The sequence below is a fragment of the Notamacropus eugenii genome, chromosome 7, assembly GCF_028372415.1.
Source record: "Notamacropus eugenii isolate mMacEug1 chromosome 7, mMacEug1.pri_v2, whole genome shotgun sequence".
Taxonomy (NCBI): Eukaryota; Metazoa; Chordata; class Mammalia; order Diprotodontia; family Macropodidae; genus Notamacropus; species Notamacropus eugenii.
The window spans coordinates 127099641-127117861 of NC_092878.1; the positions used below are offsets into that span (position 1 = coordinate 127099641).

The 18221-nt window shown below is 38.2% G+C and overlaps 1 pseudogene; it reads left to right on the plus strand.

The window, feature by feature from the left end:
- Positions 1-11780: 11780 nt before the first annotated feature.
- LOC140514753 (eukaryotic translation initiation factor 2-alpha kinase 1-like) lies at positions 11781-17769 on the plus strand (annotated as a pseudogene).
- Positions 17770-18221: the final 452 nt, after the last annotated feature.

Sequence of the window (18221 nt, forward strand, 5' to 3'; positions counted from 1 at the left end):
CTCGAAGAGGACCAAAATGACATCACCATGATAGATTTAATGTGTGTGACTGTGAGCGATCAGACCATATAAGCTCAGAATGCTCTACCACAGACTGGGCAGAGATAGTCTATGCGAAAATTGAGGAGGATAAGGTTTCTTTGAAAGAAAGAAAGAGTTAAAAAATTGGAAATGAAGGAAAAAATTATTCAAAGAGGCAAAGCAGAGGGAGTTAGAAGAAATATACCATAAAGAAGAAGGGAAAGAAGAATGACCACTGACCATTTAGATTTATATAATAAGTATGAGACCATATAGAGGGGAGGCCTAAATACTCTGAGGAGGAAGTATATATATGTTCTCAAAGGGGCTGGATTCCAAAGGTCAGAAGGTGAAGAGTCATTCAGAAAGAGGAGATGAGGTGCAATGTCTGGTGACTTCTTTCAGGGAATATCAAAGCACCCAAATTTCTATGGAATGTGAAGAGTAGAGAGGTCTTCTTTTGTCCTGGGCTGCATATCTGCAGTGGGATGATGGAGAATCTCATGCTGATTCACAGCTGATGGTCAATACTCAGTCCTAGTGCTTCATATGGACATAAATGATATTACCAGAAGAAACCTAGAAAAAATTGTTTACTAAGGATGATGAAATCTTAAATAGGTAGATGAAGGACTTAGTGATACAAATGACATTTTCATCAATGATATAGATTGAAAGTCAATTTGGGAAGTGAACCACTAGTTAAAAAGATGGAGTCTGAGAATTAGTTCTGACTTTCTGTACTGTGACTTGAAATGTAAGACTGATGGGCCCTTGACCAGAAAGAGGGTACACCTAAGAACCCACAATTTTAAACTGGAAGATGTTTAAACCTGGGATATTAGAAAGTACCTAATTCAAACCCCTCATTTTACAGAGGAGGCAGATGAGGTTCAGAAAACTTAAGTGATTTCACCAGTATCACATATATTTTTAATTAGCTAGAGCTAGGATTTTAACCAGCATCTTTAACCAGCATTTGCTTTCTTTTAATAAAACTTATTGAATATATTTGCATAGAGAAGGCAGTGGAGGATCAAGAAAACTATCCATCTCTGTCCACCATGCTAGATAATAAGAAGTTCAACAAAGAGATGAGAGTAAAGGAAGAGGTCAACCATTCACAGGGTGTCATGTCTCCCAAAGAGATTCTTAAACATAAAAGCAAAATTGCCTCAGATATCTACATCAATTCATAAAGTATGGATGATGAATAAGGTGATCCAGAGACCCCGGTGCAAGGTAACAGTGCTGTCACTGAGATTTGGTGGGATGGAATGATGCAAAATATGGTTCTAGAAATGCATATTCTATATAGAAGGAATGGAATAAATATGCTATCAAGAAGAGGGGCATCTCTTTTTTTCCTGCCATTTTATTAAAGTCCTTTGCTCTCAGTCAAGTCTACTAGTTGAATATTAAGGCAAAATCATCAATAGGGGCTTGTGAGCTATAATCTTAGAGGTATAGAGCCAAAGAGTTCCCTCAAAACATTTTGGAGTGTCATTGGGACCTGATACCAAACTTGAAAGCTTGTGACTGTAAGCAATGAAGCAGGCAAATGGTTCCCTAATATGCTGCATAAATCAGAAAGGAGGCAAAATAGCATGGTATATGAAGAACTGGTGTATGTGAAGCACTTTATAAACTTCAGAGGAGCATATAAAGTGTAGTAATAGCAGTAATCTTAGTATTAATAAGTAGTATAAAGTAGAGTAGTAGCAATAGTATTGTTAGTCAGTAGTAGTAACAGTATTAAGAGTAGTAGTAGCAGCAGCAGCAGTAGCACTACTAGTAGTGGCAGTAGTAATAATAGCAGTAGGAGGAGGAGGAGGAGTAATAGCAAGAGTAGTAGAAGCAGTAGTAGCAGCAGTAGTAGTAGCTGCAATTGTAGTAGTAGTAGTAGTAGTAGTAGTGGTAGTAGTGGTAGTAGTGGTAGTAGTAGTAGTAGTAGTAGTAGTAGTAGTAGTAGTAGTAGTAGTAGGCAGCTATGTAACACTATGGAAGACCAGACCTGGAGTCAGGAAGACCTGAGTTCAAATTCAAATTCAAACACTTCTTATCTGTTCATGTTGGACAAGTCACTTAACCATTATCTGCTTCAGTTTCTTCATCTATAAAACCAGAATAATAATATCGCCCACCTCCCAGGTTTGTTATGAGGATCAAATAATATCATATTTATTAAGTGCTTGGCAAGGTGCCAGACACTGTCATCAAAAGGCATTGGTTGGAATTTTTTTTCTGACACTTAGGTGTTGATAGAGTGGATAGGTTGTTGGGGTGAGAAAGACCTAAGTTCAAATCTTGCCTGTGATACTTACTAATGTTTTTGCCCCACCAAGTCATCTCTCTCATCCTTAGTTTCCTCATTTGTAAAATAGAGCTAATAATAGCACTCACCTCACAGATGTGTGAGAAGCAAATGAGATAAATAAATGTAAAGTATTTGCAAGCTTTAAAGCCCCATACACATGCTAGATCTTTGTTCTAACTCTGTTTCTGAATTTGCAGAAGGGGATACTGCTTCTAAAAGTTCTTTGGGAAACTGTGTGTAAAACATTTTTTGAACCTTAAAACCCTGTGCAAATGTCAGCTATTCATGACAAGAAAAGTTGGTATAGGAACACATTTAGACTATTTGCATAGGAGAAACAGCCCTCCACCACCCACTCCCACCATCCCATGTCTATCTTCTCTTTTCCCTTGAAGTTTGATCTCCCACTGTCTCATGGTTGTGCCCTACCTTTGCAGCTGCCTTACTTAGAGGAAATCCTGGATCCCAGCAACTCTGTGGTTCCAGTGAGCCCCAAAACTTTGGCCTGTGTGCCATGAGGATTCTTTTTGCCATGAGGATTCTTTTTGCCATTTTTCTCTGCATCTAGGCTCCTGGGGTGAGGGGGTCTATCATAAAGAACCCCCACTGGTTTGGGAGTTAGTTCTCTGCCAGGAGTGGAAGATAAGTGCTAGGAAAATCTGGCCTCATGAGTTCACAGAGCTGTGTAAAATGAATAATTATTTCTTAGAGATTTTTGAGGGCTGGGGAACTAAGATAACTGTGAATGGTCATAGAATCACGAGAAACTGGTAACCAGAATGAAAAATGAGGACTGAAACAGTATAATATAGAGTGATTCTTAAATCTCTTATATGAGAAGCCTCTTTAATATGTTTACACAGCCCAGTATTTAAGGTTTAATTACCATTCCCTTAATGTTGCATGTAAAATACTCTAAGTACAGAGTGTCAATAGCAGTGTTGGAATTGAAAGACACCTGCAAAGGAGACAATGGCCCATGCTTCATAGCTGCTGGTGTAATAATCCTGTTTGGGGGTGATGGACAGATATGTTTCTCATCTTAGTCAGGCTCTGAGTAACTGTTCCCACTGTGGGAGTGCTTCTGAAGTCAGCAGGTATTCTATCTTCATCTGATCTGCAAGGGACAGAGGGTCCTGGAGTTCAAACTCCAGCTAACTTGAGGACTGGCTAAATCAGGTGAAGTATGCTGGGTTATAGCCCAGGTTCAACTGCTGAACTGGGTGTGTGATATTTTAAAAGGCACTTAACCTATCTACTCCTCAGGTTTCTTTCCTAGAAAAAGGCAAAAATAGCTATCTTATTGACAGAAATATTAGTGGGAAAGTTTCTAAAGTGCAAAACACCAGGATTGTTAGATGTGAAAGACTTCACACTAGCTCTATAAAGTCACAAAATGGGGATTCTATGACTTGCCAGTAAACTAAATAAAAATGTGTATTTTCCGATCATAAATATTTTAGAAGAGAAAGCATGGTAGAATGGATAGAGTCAGGAAACCGCTCTGTTCATTCCCCTTTTATAATAGTATCATTAGCATAAGACTAGCACTTTCCTCTGTGATATCAGACAACTCCATATAAATCACATCATCAGAACTGGTCTGTGTATTTTTGCAGAGGCTATATTCTAATTCCCCAGTTATGGGATAAAATTCTGTATTTCTTTCTAACCTGACCCTAATTTTGGGTAGAGGGAGGAGATAGCTATTTAGTTATCTTAGAGAATTACTCAGGCAACCACAATAGTATATAGCATGTCATAAGTGTTCTCTTTAGATGAGAGAGGTAGAAGTCTAGGAATGTGAGTGGAAGTGCAATACAGCATTGAGGTTACAGAATGGGCTTTAGAGTCATGAAAACCTGAATGCAAGTCACAGTTCTGCCAAGTATTGGCTGTCCAACTCTTGGTACATCAGTTAATCTCTCAGTGCACTAGGTAACTCTAAGAGTATAACTTACAGAAGATATGTCAACATGAATTTCTAAAAGAATTCCTCATGATAGGAGGTCCTTGCACCAATGAAATACAAGTCCAATCCCTATCTCTAGCTCTACACTATGTTTGGGGCACCAAAGATCCACCAAACAACAATCAGAATTGGCTAAGCATAAATTTAGGATGGGAGTGAACTCAAGGGAGTGAATTGACAGACTGGTTTTAATAGGGTAAAAGATTCTTTAATTTACAGAAAATCATTAGTTAACTTAAGTCTAGGTATATGCACCTTTAAAAAAACACAGGAAGTTTAAATAACATGGTGTATTTCTAGGTAGATTTATTTTTTGAATCTCCACTTTTAATTACCCTGTGAGTGAGTTTTGAATACGTATACCCTCTTTTCCTTCATGAAGAAAGAAATACGTTTTTATGGTCTACAACATATTTTAGCCAGAGGAGGCAAAGGAAGGGGACACTGAAAAGTTGTTGGTCCTTCATCTTCAAAGAGGACCAGTGAAATCATGTTGTGATATCTTGACTCACACATGAATTAGATTTAAGTGGAGTAGAGTTGCACAAAGTTGCCAGCTTTTTTCTCTCTTCCAAAGTCAGGACAATTGGTTATGGGAAATAGAGGATGATTTTGGCATCTTCAACGTCTAATAAAGCTCTAAGTGCTTTACAGTGCCTGCTTCAGTTACCCTTATAGCTGTTGAAACAAATTGTTCTCATCCACCATTCTGCTGGGGGAAGTGTTCACATGATTTGAGTAGACATCCCCCTAACTCACGGATAGGTTTGAGGCCCATTCATTACCTTCAAGCTGGTTTAGCCCATACTTGGAGATGATTTTCCTACTGCAAATGCGACAGTTTCCTGAAGCCACGGGTGAGGGTTGGGTGAAGGTGGACACCAAAGACAGATGAGCAAGACAGCAAGCCTTCACACTAGGGGTGCTAGTCCTTCTTGAATGCCCCATTCACCTGAGGTACTAGGATATAGTTTCAAAGGAAAAAGAAGAGGGAAAAGATAAGGAGAGCTCGAGTGTGTCAGATTTCCAAAACCCTTTGAGCTAAGTTGTCTTAGGGATCCAGGTAAGGAGGTGGCACCTTTCAACATGTGAAGCAGCTAGATGGTCCAGTGGATACAGCAATGGTCTTGACACCAGGAAATTCTGAATTCAAATACTGCCAATGACATTACTAGCTTCATGACCCTGGGAAAGTCATTTAACATCCTTCAGACTAATTTTCCTCATTTATTAAGTGGGGTGAAATATAGCACCTAACTCAGAAAACAGTTGTGAGGATCAAATGAGAAAATATGTGAAATGCTTTGAAAATCATAATGTGCTAAATAATTTCTAGCTATTATTATTATTATCATTATCCAGGGACCAGGTTAAGCCTTGAAATTTTGAGAGGTGAAAATTCTCAACTCAAAAGGCCCCTCGATCAGCTTGGACTGATACATCAGGAAGATGATTCAGGTCAGTGAGACCCAGAAATGGACTCTTCACAGATGGCTTTCTCCCAACTCTTCATTTACAATGTTGTTTTATGGAACAGATATATCAGCATCCTGACAACTAAACACATTTTCATTAAAGCCATGAATGACAATAGGAAGGGCGGGACTATACATCTCTGGGACCACTGTGTCTTGCCAAGATTGGCACTCAGTGATTGCTCATTAAATAAATAAATCAATGAGATGATGAATTGTGACTTTTGTTTCAAATGTCATCCTGGGGATGGAGAGTGCACAACATTACAAAGTTAACTTTGAGTTTGCGAGGACCAAATTTGATCTTAATCTGAATGTTATTACTTTGAGTCTAGCTTAGCCAAGACTCAGCAATCTGGGTCGAGTTTAGCTCTGAAGTTAAACGGAACACCAAGAGAAGCTTTAAAAGGCATAGCTCCCTATGCATCCTAGCATTGACAGAACCCCTTGATTCTGTAATCCCATCCCTAAACTCCTCTCCTAACTTGAATCTTAAGACAACAAACCTTTTTCCAGTTCCATGACATCCAGGGACTTCTTTCCATTCCTTGGTTGTGTATCTGTTCCTGAGCCATCTCGCGTCATCCTGATTAATATCTGGCCACTGGACCCAGATGGCTCTGGAGGAGAAAATGAGGCTGGTGACTTTGCACAGCCCTCCCTCACTCAAATCAAAGTCAACAGAAAGGCATGTCATTATCTCACTGATGTCATGGTCCTCTTCGACAATGAAGGAGAAACCACAATCTACTATTGCAAATTTGTTTTTGTTTTTGTTTTTGTTTTCTCAATTTAAAAATTAAAGCCTAAACCCAATAAACCTCTTTTACTCTCCCTTACCAATACATTTGGGGAAGATCTTAATGACAAGTCTGTTGGTCAGAAAGAAACAAATTCTCTTTTTTTTTTTCCCTTGGAGAATATCTTGTCTCTCTCCACTGCCTCTGTTCAGAGTAGAATGGTATTGTGTCCTGAGGCTTTTTCTTACCATGCGCACACATGTGCACACACACACACACACACACACACACAGAATGAGAGGGGAAAATGCTCACTTACAACATAATAACGAGGAACAATTGGACCAACTAAAATCATTCCTCTGGCTGCAATATCCCCCATAATCCATCATGCTTCCCCTACTTACACAAAATGTGTTTATAATGTTAGAACAATTGATTATTATTTTTAAAAATTATTACTTCTGTAATTGTCATCATCCACATATTCATCCATGACTCCTCAAATTACCCACAAATAAGGTGTCCTTACGTAGCTGAATATGTTAACTTGATAACTCTACTAAACACACTCCAATAAATAAAGACTTAATTTAAAATGTTTGTAATAGGGTTAGTGAGTATATCCTGAATGGAATCTTTTTTTTCTAACTAATAATATGATTGGGGTTGTTGCTAGGCAATCTTGAGCTATAAGGTATATAGGCAAAAGGCTGAGATTACATTAGAAAGGAAATGTGTCAGATAACCAGAGCTGGGAAATCACAATTAAGTGTTCTTTCCCAGTAGTTTTGCTGGATGCACATGCTTTGCATCCCATTTTTCTGAAATCATGTGCACTGACTTCTCTGCAACTCATCAGCAAAAGACATGAGGCTTTGTCAGTTTCAGTTCATCTGTGGGGGGGAAATGGGTAAAATCATACAACTTCAAGTAACTACAATGGTATTAGCATAGGAAGAACATTTATTTCACAGAAATTCACTGGTAGATGGTCCTCTAGTTATTTTACCCTTATTCATATTGAATAATTTTAAAAAACCACATTCGTTTTTTTTAGTCCCCCTTGTCCCTTTGCTAGATGCTTGATTTCACTGATGTACAAGTAGTGCTATTAAACTTAGAGAAACTGGCATCATACATAAGTATCTCCATTGGCCTCTTATTGTTGTAGAAAACCACAAACGACCATTATATATGTTTCATGATATCTGTATTTATTTTGTTAAATATTACCCAATTACATTTTAATCTGGTTCAGGCTTCACTTGGAAGTGAGGCAGGACTACAATGTGATTTCTGGATGAGTATCTGATACATCTGATATACAAAATCTTTACATGCTTTTCCCAATACATATCAAAACCTGCTCTGCAAGTTGGTTTTACAGTGCTGCAGGGAAAACCAAGAGGTTAAATGCCCAAGGTCACGTAACTAGAATGTGCCTGAGATGGGACTCAAACCCATGTATTTCTGATTGAGAAAGCAGCTACATCATAATATGCTATAATATAGAAACTAACCACAGATAATTTTACTATTGTGGAACTTTAAATGTAGAGAGCAGATTATACAGAATCACAGGATTTGAGAGTTGCAATTGATCTCAATGGTTATACAGTCCAGAGGGGTCAAACATGCAGTCCAGAGGTTTCATGTAACCCATAGCACTGCCATGTTGGTCAAATTAGATTAAAATATACTTGAGAAATATTTTACAAAATAAATAAAAATAGAATAAAACATAGAAAGTATTACATTTTGAAACTGTCAATATGTGACACATGATGGATCTTTATATATGCTTTAATAATTCCTGTTATACTTGTTTGATACCACTAATCTAGTCCTACCAATGCCAATCCCCACTGTAACTTACTCAGCAAATGAGAATCCAGTCTGTGAAAGGGAACCCACTACCTCTCCAGGGATGCCATTCGTTCCTCCTTTAGACAGGTTTTATGTTTCAGAAGGTCCTTCTTTGTTTTCATTTCCTTAACATCACACCTAACTCTGCCTCTTTGCTAGGTACAGACATTGTTCCATGTTTTACTTTGTGGCAAAGACAGAGAATACATCTTATCACCATTGTACATGATGGTCCTTCAAATACTTGAACACAGATATAAAAGTCCCTCACTAAGTCTTCTTGTATGCAAATCATTAATAAAAATCTTAAAGAACATAGGGATGGGCACAAATCCCTGTGATGGTCTAGTGAAGACTCCCTGCCCACCTTGACATTTAAACATTAACAACTGCTCTTAATGTATGGCCATCCACTCACTCAGTTCTGACTTCATCTGATTCTATTATCACCTAATCCTGATTCCTTCATCTTCTCAAAAATAGGATGGGATACTTAATTGAAATCTTTGCTAAAATCCAGGTAAATTACATTCATGATTATCACCTTATAAACTAATTTAGGAATCCTCTCAGCAAAGGATATGAGATTACTCTGGCATGACCATTCTTGTATCCACATTGATCTCTTTAGGGAAAACACATTTTTCCTTTTCATTGATATTATTTCCTTTTATTTCTTCATAATTTCATTCTGAACCATCTCCCATCTCTCCTGGGCAAACTTCAGTCAAAACATTTTAGTAAATAGTGTCTGAATCTATTATAATCTCTTTCTCAAGTTATAAGATATATGTATGTGCCCTACTAAGAACTATGGTCAGTTTTTCTCTCTCTTATCATAGACATTAGGAATAAGCAATAATTTCTCCTCCCTCAAAGATTCCCATTGTTTTTATTTTACAAACTACTTCCTCCCTGTTAATGACAATGATGTCCAGAATATAATTTCCCCTTTTTGAAGGATTAAATTATCATGAAAGCCAGTCAAGAATTTGGTGAAGGGTGGAGAGAGAGAAAGAGAGAGAGAGAGAGAGAGAGAGAGAGAGAGAGAGAGAGAGAGAGAGAGAGAAGTAAATACAGACAGAAGCAGACAGATATACAGAGATACAGAAAATGATACATGGATAATTGAAATCACCCATCACTACTCCTCAATGCCTCTGTCCAAGGTTTGTGAGGTCTCCCCAACTTTACATCTATTTCTTATTTTTTTTCCATCCAAGTCATATGTTGAATGCTCTAATGATAAAATAACTTCTGTTTCTCCCTCTTTTGACCTTCATTGAAATCTTTCAACCCATGGCCATCATTTTTCCCCATTCTAGTTCCTGTATTTACTTTGAAATACATCAGGATGTGCTTTAAGGAATCTTCTATTCCACTGAAAATACTACTCACAGCAGCAGTGGATTGAGCACAACAGAAAAATCAGGAAGATGAGTTCAAACTTTGCATCAGACACTAATTCTATGATAACAAGCAAGTCACAATCTTTCAGCCTCAGATTCCTCTTCTGTAAAATGGGAATAATAATTGCACTTACCTCATAGCACTGTTATGAGACTCAAAGCAAAACAGTTAACATATAAAAATATTTTGTAAATGTTTAAGCATTATATAAATGGTAGATAATACTATTTGGTGACTAGATAGCTAAGGGAATAGAAGGCTGCACTTGGAATAAGAGACCAGAGTTCAAGTCTTTCCCCAGATACTTGCTAGCTGAGTGACACTGAGCAAATCACTTGATCTCTCTCAAAATCAGATGTCTCACCTGTAAAACGGGGATATTGACAATATTTATCTTAGAGAGTTATTGTGAATATCAGATATCATGTGTAAAATTCTTTGCATTTTGTAATGTTAGCTATTACTATTTTACTGTTGCATTCTGAATAGAATAGAAGTTTAGAACTGAGTGGGAACTTGAAGTCTAGCACTGAATAGTACAAATCGTTAAGAGAGTTTCAGAAAGACTCAGTGATTTGCTTAAGGTTTTACCAGTAGGTAGGTGAAAAACTGGGATTACATTTCCCCTCCATTGCCAACATAAGTTTTATCTATTTTTCTTCCTTCCTTCCTTTCTACTCATTATTTCATTTCATTCATTCATATTTCATTCATTTTGTTTTGCTATATCTCTGAGTACATTGGTACAAGGATCCCCCAATGAAAAAAATTACACTTTCTGCCACTGAATACCTATATCTTCTGTCTAATTTTAGTTTTAGAGAGTTGCCCAGGCATTAATGGATCACCTGACTTCCCCAGGGTCACTTAAGAAGTATATGCCAGTCAAGACTTAAATCCAAGAGTTACTGGCTTCGAGGGAAGCTCTCTTTTTATTCCTCCATCATGCCACATATCATAGTGGAAAGAACATTTTACCTGATGTCAGATGACATAGCAACCAAAGCTACTCTGTTATTTACCAGTTTTGTGACCACAGGTATGTTATATAACCTTGTGTAACAGCAAGCACCCTGGCACACCCAGGAGGATCTGCTAGCACAAGTTCTTGCATCTGTTTTTCTTAAAGGAAAGCAACTTTTGAGGGGTAAACAATCTTTTTTGATTACATTCACTGGTTCAGGGAAAAGGTTATCACCCTGAATGTCAGAGAAAATACAAGCAGAGAAAATACAAGCAGAGAAATCAGCATAAAGACCAACAGACAGGGTTCTGACTGCCAGAATCAAAGCAGTATTGCTATACATTTTACACATATCATTGGATCAAGAGAGCCTCAACATCTGAGCAGTTGGAGGGTCTGAACATATAGCTACTCAGTCTCAACCAGAGAATCACAAGGTCCTTCTCAAAAGCAAACCCCCAAAGCAAAATACCAACTCAGAGTATAAATAACACTTCTCAGAGCCAGAGAGCATCATAACCCTTGTGACTCAGTGCTTTATCAACTTAGTACCAAAAAGTGTGGAAGCCTTCCTTTAAGCAAGCTTCCCCCTAAGCAAACTCCTCCTTAGGTAAGTCCCTCCCCTAATGGGCTCCACCTGAGGTCTATAAATGGACCAAGAAGATCTTATTATCCCATTAACATTACACCTTGCTGATTCTCTATATGTTCACCTGTAAAAAGAGAGGCTGACATAGTAGTATTTTCACCCAGAAGTGACTGGCATTATATGTATGACCCTGGGATTGACCGAAGTATGTAATTGAGAAAACAAACTTCACACAAACCCACTCACAATTTTCTGTTTGCCCTGAAGTCATGAGCTGGATTTTCTTCCCATGAAGTCAAACAAAATTAATATTTCAATTTCTCTCCATTAATTTTGGTGAAGGGTTAGTTTGATGGATGAATAGGAATCATATGTTGTAGTAGGTCTATATTAGTGCTTCAGATATGGCTCAGTAGTTTCTAAATGTACCTCATCATTGGTGCCCGCAGACTTCTTCAAACTGTCTCTGCTGTCCTGGCCCCAAGTAAGATTGCCACAAACAAGCAAAAAAGAGCAGTGGCATATTTGACAAATGTCTCCCAGATCTCTATGCCCAATAGTAGCTAGCATTCTAGTGGTAGAGAGACCTCTCAATACAGCAAACTTCTTATCACCTAGACTGGCTATTAGTGTTAAGCATATGGGGAAAGCTCAGCAAAAATTTTCACAGCTCACATCTTCCATTTGTTACATAGAAGCCCCTTCGAAGAGTACAATAAAGAGCAGATGATAAAATTTAAGTTCTAAGGAATGACTTAGTTCTAGCGAGTTCCAGAATTTTGAAGTTGCCCAGTCCAAATCTGGGGCACTAGTTTTAATAACAGTAGCTAACATTTATAAAATACTTTGGTTTGAAAAACCTTTGAAATACATTCCTTCCCTGGATCTCCAAACAAATTGGGTGCTATTATCATCCCCATTTTACAAATTAGACAACTGAGGTTGAACAGCTTAAGGGAATTTTGCCAAGTTTCATGTTTCATTCAGGCAGCATTTCATCTATTGAAAAGCTGTCTGAAATTTCAGTCCAAAAATTAGGGATCATTTTTGGTAAAACTCATTAGTCACAATTGTTATCTGAAGTCTTCTATTTCTGTTGTTTCTCTCAACAGAGGTGTGATTCCACCACCTCTTTCTGTCATGAATATGGGACTTGATAGCCCAGTAAGTAACTTATAAGAGAAAGAAGTCCCTCCCTTTCACCTTTTCTAATTATAACTGTATGCATGATAGTAAGTCCTTGTGCTTGACTAAACTGAGCCCCAAACTCAACCTCAGGTCCCTTTATACTTCTTTGTATTTTTCTCTATGAGTGTAAATGAATGAAAAAAAATCCCAACATAGACATTTACAGCCTTGATAACTACTTCATGAACTCAAGAATTCTGCAGTATTCAAGATGTCTGTATACTGTCCATGGGAGATGCTTTCTGAATTTGCATCACTTTGGGAGATGGTCTTTGACTGAAACTTAAAAATCTTAATAATTTTGAATCTTGGAGGTTCCATCAGAACTTTTTTTTTTTATTTTATTGATATTTTCTGTTTCCTAAAGCACTATAGCATTCCATGTATTCTTTCTTTTTTTCCTCCTCTCATAGAGCCATCCCATATGACCAATAGTAATTGTTTGATGAAGAAAAAAATATTCAGTACAACTGATCAATACAGTAAAGAATTCTAATATTACAAATAGATGTGTAACATCTGTGAGCTTCTCATCCCAAGGAGTGGGGGGCAAGGGGTTCTTCTCATATCTCTCCATTCTGAGACCGTTTGTAATTTTGTTACACTTATTTTTGATTTTTGAAGGTATCATTCTTTCCATTTACATTACTGTAGCTACTGGATACATTATTTTCTTGGCTCTGCTTACCTTTATCTGCATTTGTTCATTCAAATCTTTCTTCTATAATATAATGTATTTATTATAACACAGTGATATTTCATTACATCCATGTGCCAAAATTTGTTTAGCCACTCATTCCCTACTTGTTAGGTATCTACTTTGTATCCAATTCTTAGCTATCACAAAACTGTAACTGTAAATATTTTAGAGTAAAAAAAAACTTTCTTTCTTCTTATGGATGGCTTCCTTTGTGTATGAGCTTAATGACAAAGTGAGGCTGGTGACCTGCACAGCCTTCCCTCACTCAAAACAAAGTCAAGTGCAAACCACATCATCATTTCTCCAATGCCATGGTCTTCTTCAAAAACAAGAATAAACACAAGCCTAGGAATGGAGTCTGATTCCAAGGGTACAGAAATTGTAATTATTTTTATCTGCATATAATAAATTGTTTGCCAAAATGGCTGCACTATTTTCCAGCTCCACCAGCAATGCATTAATGACCCTCTACAACCCCTCTAATATTGACAATTGCCTTTTTTTTTGTTACCATTTTTGCCAGTTTTCAGGGTGTTGTTTTGATTTGCAGTTCTCTTATCATTTGTCATTTAGAATGTTTTTTCATGTGGTTCTGAATTCTCTGCAGAACTACTTGTTCATATCCTTTGACCATTTATCTACTGGGAATGACTATTAGTCATATATGTACATATATATTTATATGTGTGTACACATGTATGTGTCTGTATGTATATTGTGTGTATACACATATATGTGTGCGTACACATCTGTGTGTGTGTGTGTGTGATATCAAACCATTATCATTTCCTTCCACCTTCGGTTTCCAACTCCAGTCGGTTCCCCAACGTGGTTTCATTTCCTGGGGGTACTGGACATGTGGTACACACCAACTTATTCCATCAGGTGGATGGTTGTGAGCCAGGAGAGAAGATGACAGACAGAGTAAGGGGCTGTCGGAATTCCGGAGCCTCCATGATTTTTGTGTGGGGCCAGGGGGGGTTGAAGGACAGACTAGGGGTCGTGTTAAAGGTTGGCGATTCCATTCACTCACCGGCAGGAGTTGTTGCATCAACTCTTCACTTTCATCCAGGAAGGGAAGGTGGTGCAGCTTTTGCCTCTGGAAAAGGGCGGCCTACTTCTCTTCTGCTTCATATTTATTTCTGGTACCAGGACAGTCACTTCCAGGGGCTCAGAGGCTGGCAGCTCTACTTGGATTGAGGCTGTCTGTGAAGACCTTGGATGGGGCGGCCACTCTGGATCCCAGGAATAGGAAGTGGAGGGCACCCAAGCCTCCCCTGCCTGCCATGGACTTCCCCCAGGAGGGGTGGGACACGGGATGTCATGAATCTGATGTTCCTGCAGAACTCCAGGCTGTGAGAGGCCCTTCCCTTTGCAGTCGCAAATGGACTGTTGTTAGGTTCTTTGTTGGAGCCCCTGAGCCACGTGACATGTGTTCACATTACTTTGTCAGACTTTTACCCAAAAGGGGCTGTTGTGTTCCTTCACCTGCAGTGAAGAAGTTCATTCTTTGAGGCTGCATCTCTACAAAGCTTTTACTGAATTAATAAGAATAGCTGAGCAGAGAGTTCTTGAGGCTCCGTGTGAAGGATGCCCTCATGTCCATAAAGTCGGAGCCAAGCTTCTTTCCTTCTTTCCTTTCTTTATCTTTCCTTCTTTCTTTTTTTCCTTCTTTGCTTCCTTTTTCCCTTTCTTTCTTTGCTTCCTTCTTTCTGAATGGGAACAGATTCAGTGAAGACTTCTCAGGAATGTGGATTCCAAGAGACTCAGGTTACAATGCCTTCAGAGTCAGGCGATTCCCATATAAGGATATAAGCTGTGTAGTGTATCAGGATCAAGGATTGGATAAAACTCACTAACTCTTCAATGCCTAATTTGCATGCAGGTGAGCAGTCGGCAGTCCTCACACAGGTCTGCCTCATTTGCATATACTTTCAATGCTTCATTTGCATGTATCTCATTTGCATATACTCTCAATGCTTTATTTGCATATACTGACATGTATTTTCAAGGGTTTTCTAACGGACTGAGAGCGGGAAATTCAAACCAGACTTAAGATGGGATTGGTTAGATTTTCTCGCCCAGAATGTAAGACCACTTCTCTCAGCCAATGAGAGCAATGGTCAGTGGTGGGAGTGGGTTTTTGCATTAGGGTCTATATATATCACTGCTCTGCCTTTGTGCTTTGGCTTCCTTGCTCCACACTATGTGGTGAAGGGACTGTCCCGCTTCTCCGGACAATTGAATAAAGGAACTTTCTGTTAACACTTAGAGATGACTCTGAGTAGTCAGTTTGAGTAGGGGGTCTTGCCATCCCATACATTTTCTTCTTTCCTTCTTTCTTTCCTTCCTTCTTTCTTTCTTTCTTTCTTTCTTTCTTTCTTTTTTTCTTTTTTTCTTTCCTTCCTCCCTCCCTCCCTCCCTCACTCCTTCCTTCCTTCCTTCCTTCCTTCCTTCCATCCTTCTTTCCTTCCTTCCTTCCTTCCTTCCTTCCTTCCTTCCTTCCTTCCTTCCTTCCTTCCTTCCTTCCTTCCTTCCTTCCTTCCTTCTTTCTTTCTCTCTCTCTCTCTCTCTTTCTTTCTTTCTTTCTTTCTTTCTTTCTTTCTTTCTTTCTTTCTTTCTTTCTTTCTTTCTTTCTTTCTTTCTTTCTTTCTTTCTTTCTTTCTTCCTTCCTTCCTTCCCCTAAAGCCTTGGATACCATGCCCACTTGTTGGCTGGTTTTGGACCCTCCTACCTTACAGTGAATGGCAATAGTAACAGTTTCTCTTCCAAACAACAACCCTGAGGCTCCTGCCCCTCCCAGAGAGATTTGCCTGTTTATTTTTTTTCATTTCTATTACAACCCCCCCTCCCCCTTTTAAAGAGGCCTATTCACTGAATGGGTGTTACCTGCCTCTAAGTGAGTACCTAAAAAGACCTTAGCCTATAAAAGCCAAGGTCTCCTATTGCATCCTAGGCCATCTCCAGTCATCTTGATGAATATCTGGTCTCTGAATCCAGATGGCTCTGGAGGAGAAGTGAGGCTGGTGACCTTGTTACAGCCCTCCCTTACTCAAAACAAAGTCAAGTGCAAGTCATGTTATCATTTCTCTGATGCCATGGTCCTCTTCAAAAGGAAGGATGAACAAAATACTGTTATTTAAATGAGTTTGAGAAAATTGTTGTCTATGTAAGGGCAGGGATGGGAAGGATACAAAGTCAAGAACAAATAAGGCAATTTTATGCAATTAAAAAAATTCTAATTAAGGAAGCTACTAAAATGGATTGTATGAAGGTACTCTGGGAGATTAAGGTGCTGGTGGGTCTGCAGCATTCTAACAGTGCAGGCTATCTCACACCATGGATAGAACATGTTCTTTCAGCCCAATCACAAAAGAAGAGACTTTCTGTTATCAAGTTGCCATCTCTCTAGTTGGTACCTGATGAGACAGAGGACAGAGATGTTCAGTCATGTTCAAAGTGATGAAAGTGCTGATTTGGTGATTTTGCTGATTTGGACTCAGAAAAAGAAAAAAAATCCTTTGCAGAAACTTGGGTTGACAATCAGAATACCAAGTTAGTAAGCTATAATGATTTGATCATGGGAGATGCCGATGAATATGAATCATAAGAAAATTGCTTAGTTAATACATCTACTAGATCATTAGTTAATCATCATATGCTGCAAGAGAATAATTCGTAGATAGAGGAGAACTTTACATCTACTGAAGAATCTTCTGAAGAAAATTTAGCCTTGCTTGGGCGGATTGAGGTAAAGTATCACCTCATGCTCCATATTCAGATGCAACTATGTGAAATCCCTCTTTGGGACTGTATTACTGATCAAAATAAAATAAGGGATCATCTGTAGATGAACCTTCCTGATCTTATAGGCAACGTTGCAACAAAAATTCTTCAAGAGGTACTGGAAGGTAAGTGTATACATAACATGGGAGGGGTACAGAGACATCTCAAACCCAGAAATATCTTTCTTCAAGGCTGTGACCATCATGTAAGAATAGAATACTTTGGTCTAGCTTGTACAGACATCATTTAGAAAGACACAGAATGGACTAGTAGAAATTGGAATAGACTGATATGTATTTCAAGAGTGGGTACTAGTCTGTATGCTTTACCAGGACAGCTGCAAGGATCTGAATATGAAGCCAAATCAGATTGTATAGTTGCAGTGCAATTCTTCTAGAGCTCTTTCATCCATTTGAAATAGAAATGGAAGGAGCAGAAGTTTTAACAGGCTTAAGAAATGGTCATATCCCAGAATTGCTTAGCCAAAGATGTCCAATACAAGCCAAGTACATAAAGCAATTAACTAGGAGTAATTCTTCACAACAGTCATCTGCTGGACAGCTACTGGAAAGTGAACTTTTTTTCAAAATCCTGGAAATATGAACTATTTCCTACAGAAGAAAGTAGTTGAACAAGAAAAAAATCAAAAAGCTCAAGGAAACCATAAGACTCAATTCTCTGGTAAAAGGTGTAAAGGAACATGGGAAAGAAAGTGAGAGCTCTCCAGCTTGGCCCTGATATTTATGTATAAGAATGGGTACCATGTTTTTGTTTTAAGAAGTATTCATTGTTAGTTTTACTCAATCTATTGGAATGCAAATAACATTTTGCAAATTTCTGTATGGTTGGGGCCATTATTCTTTCCTGTACAGGTCCTAATTTTCTTAATCTATATGTACAGAGTAACATGAAAATCAAGTTTTAAAATCTGAAAAAAAAAAAGAAAAATTTAATTCATACATACTTTTTCCCCATTTGACCAATTCCTTTCTTAACCTGGTTACATTAACGTTGTTTGTGCAGAAACTTTTCAGTTCATTCAAAGTTATCTACTGCATCTTTTGTATTTCCTGTACCTCTTATTAGTTAAGAAAACAATTCTTATTCATGTCTGTAAGAGGTATATGATCTATTTCTCTTCTAATTTTAATAGTATAATCTTTAATGCTAAAGTCATGTAACTATTTAAA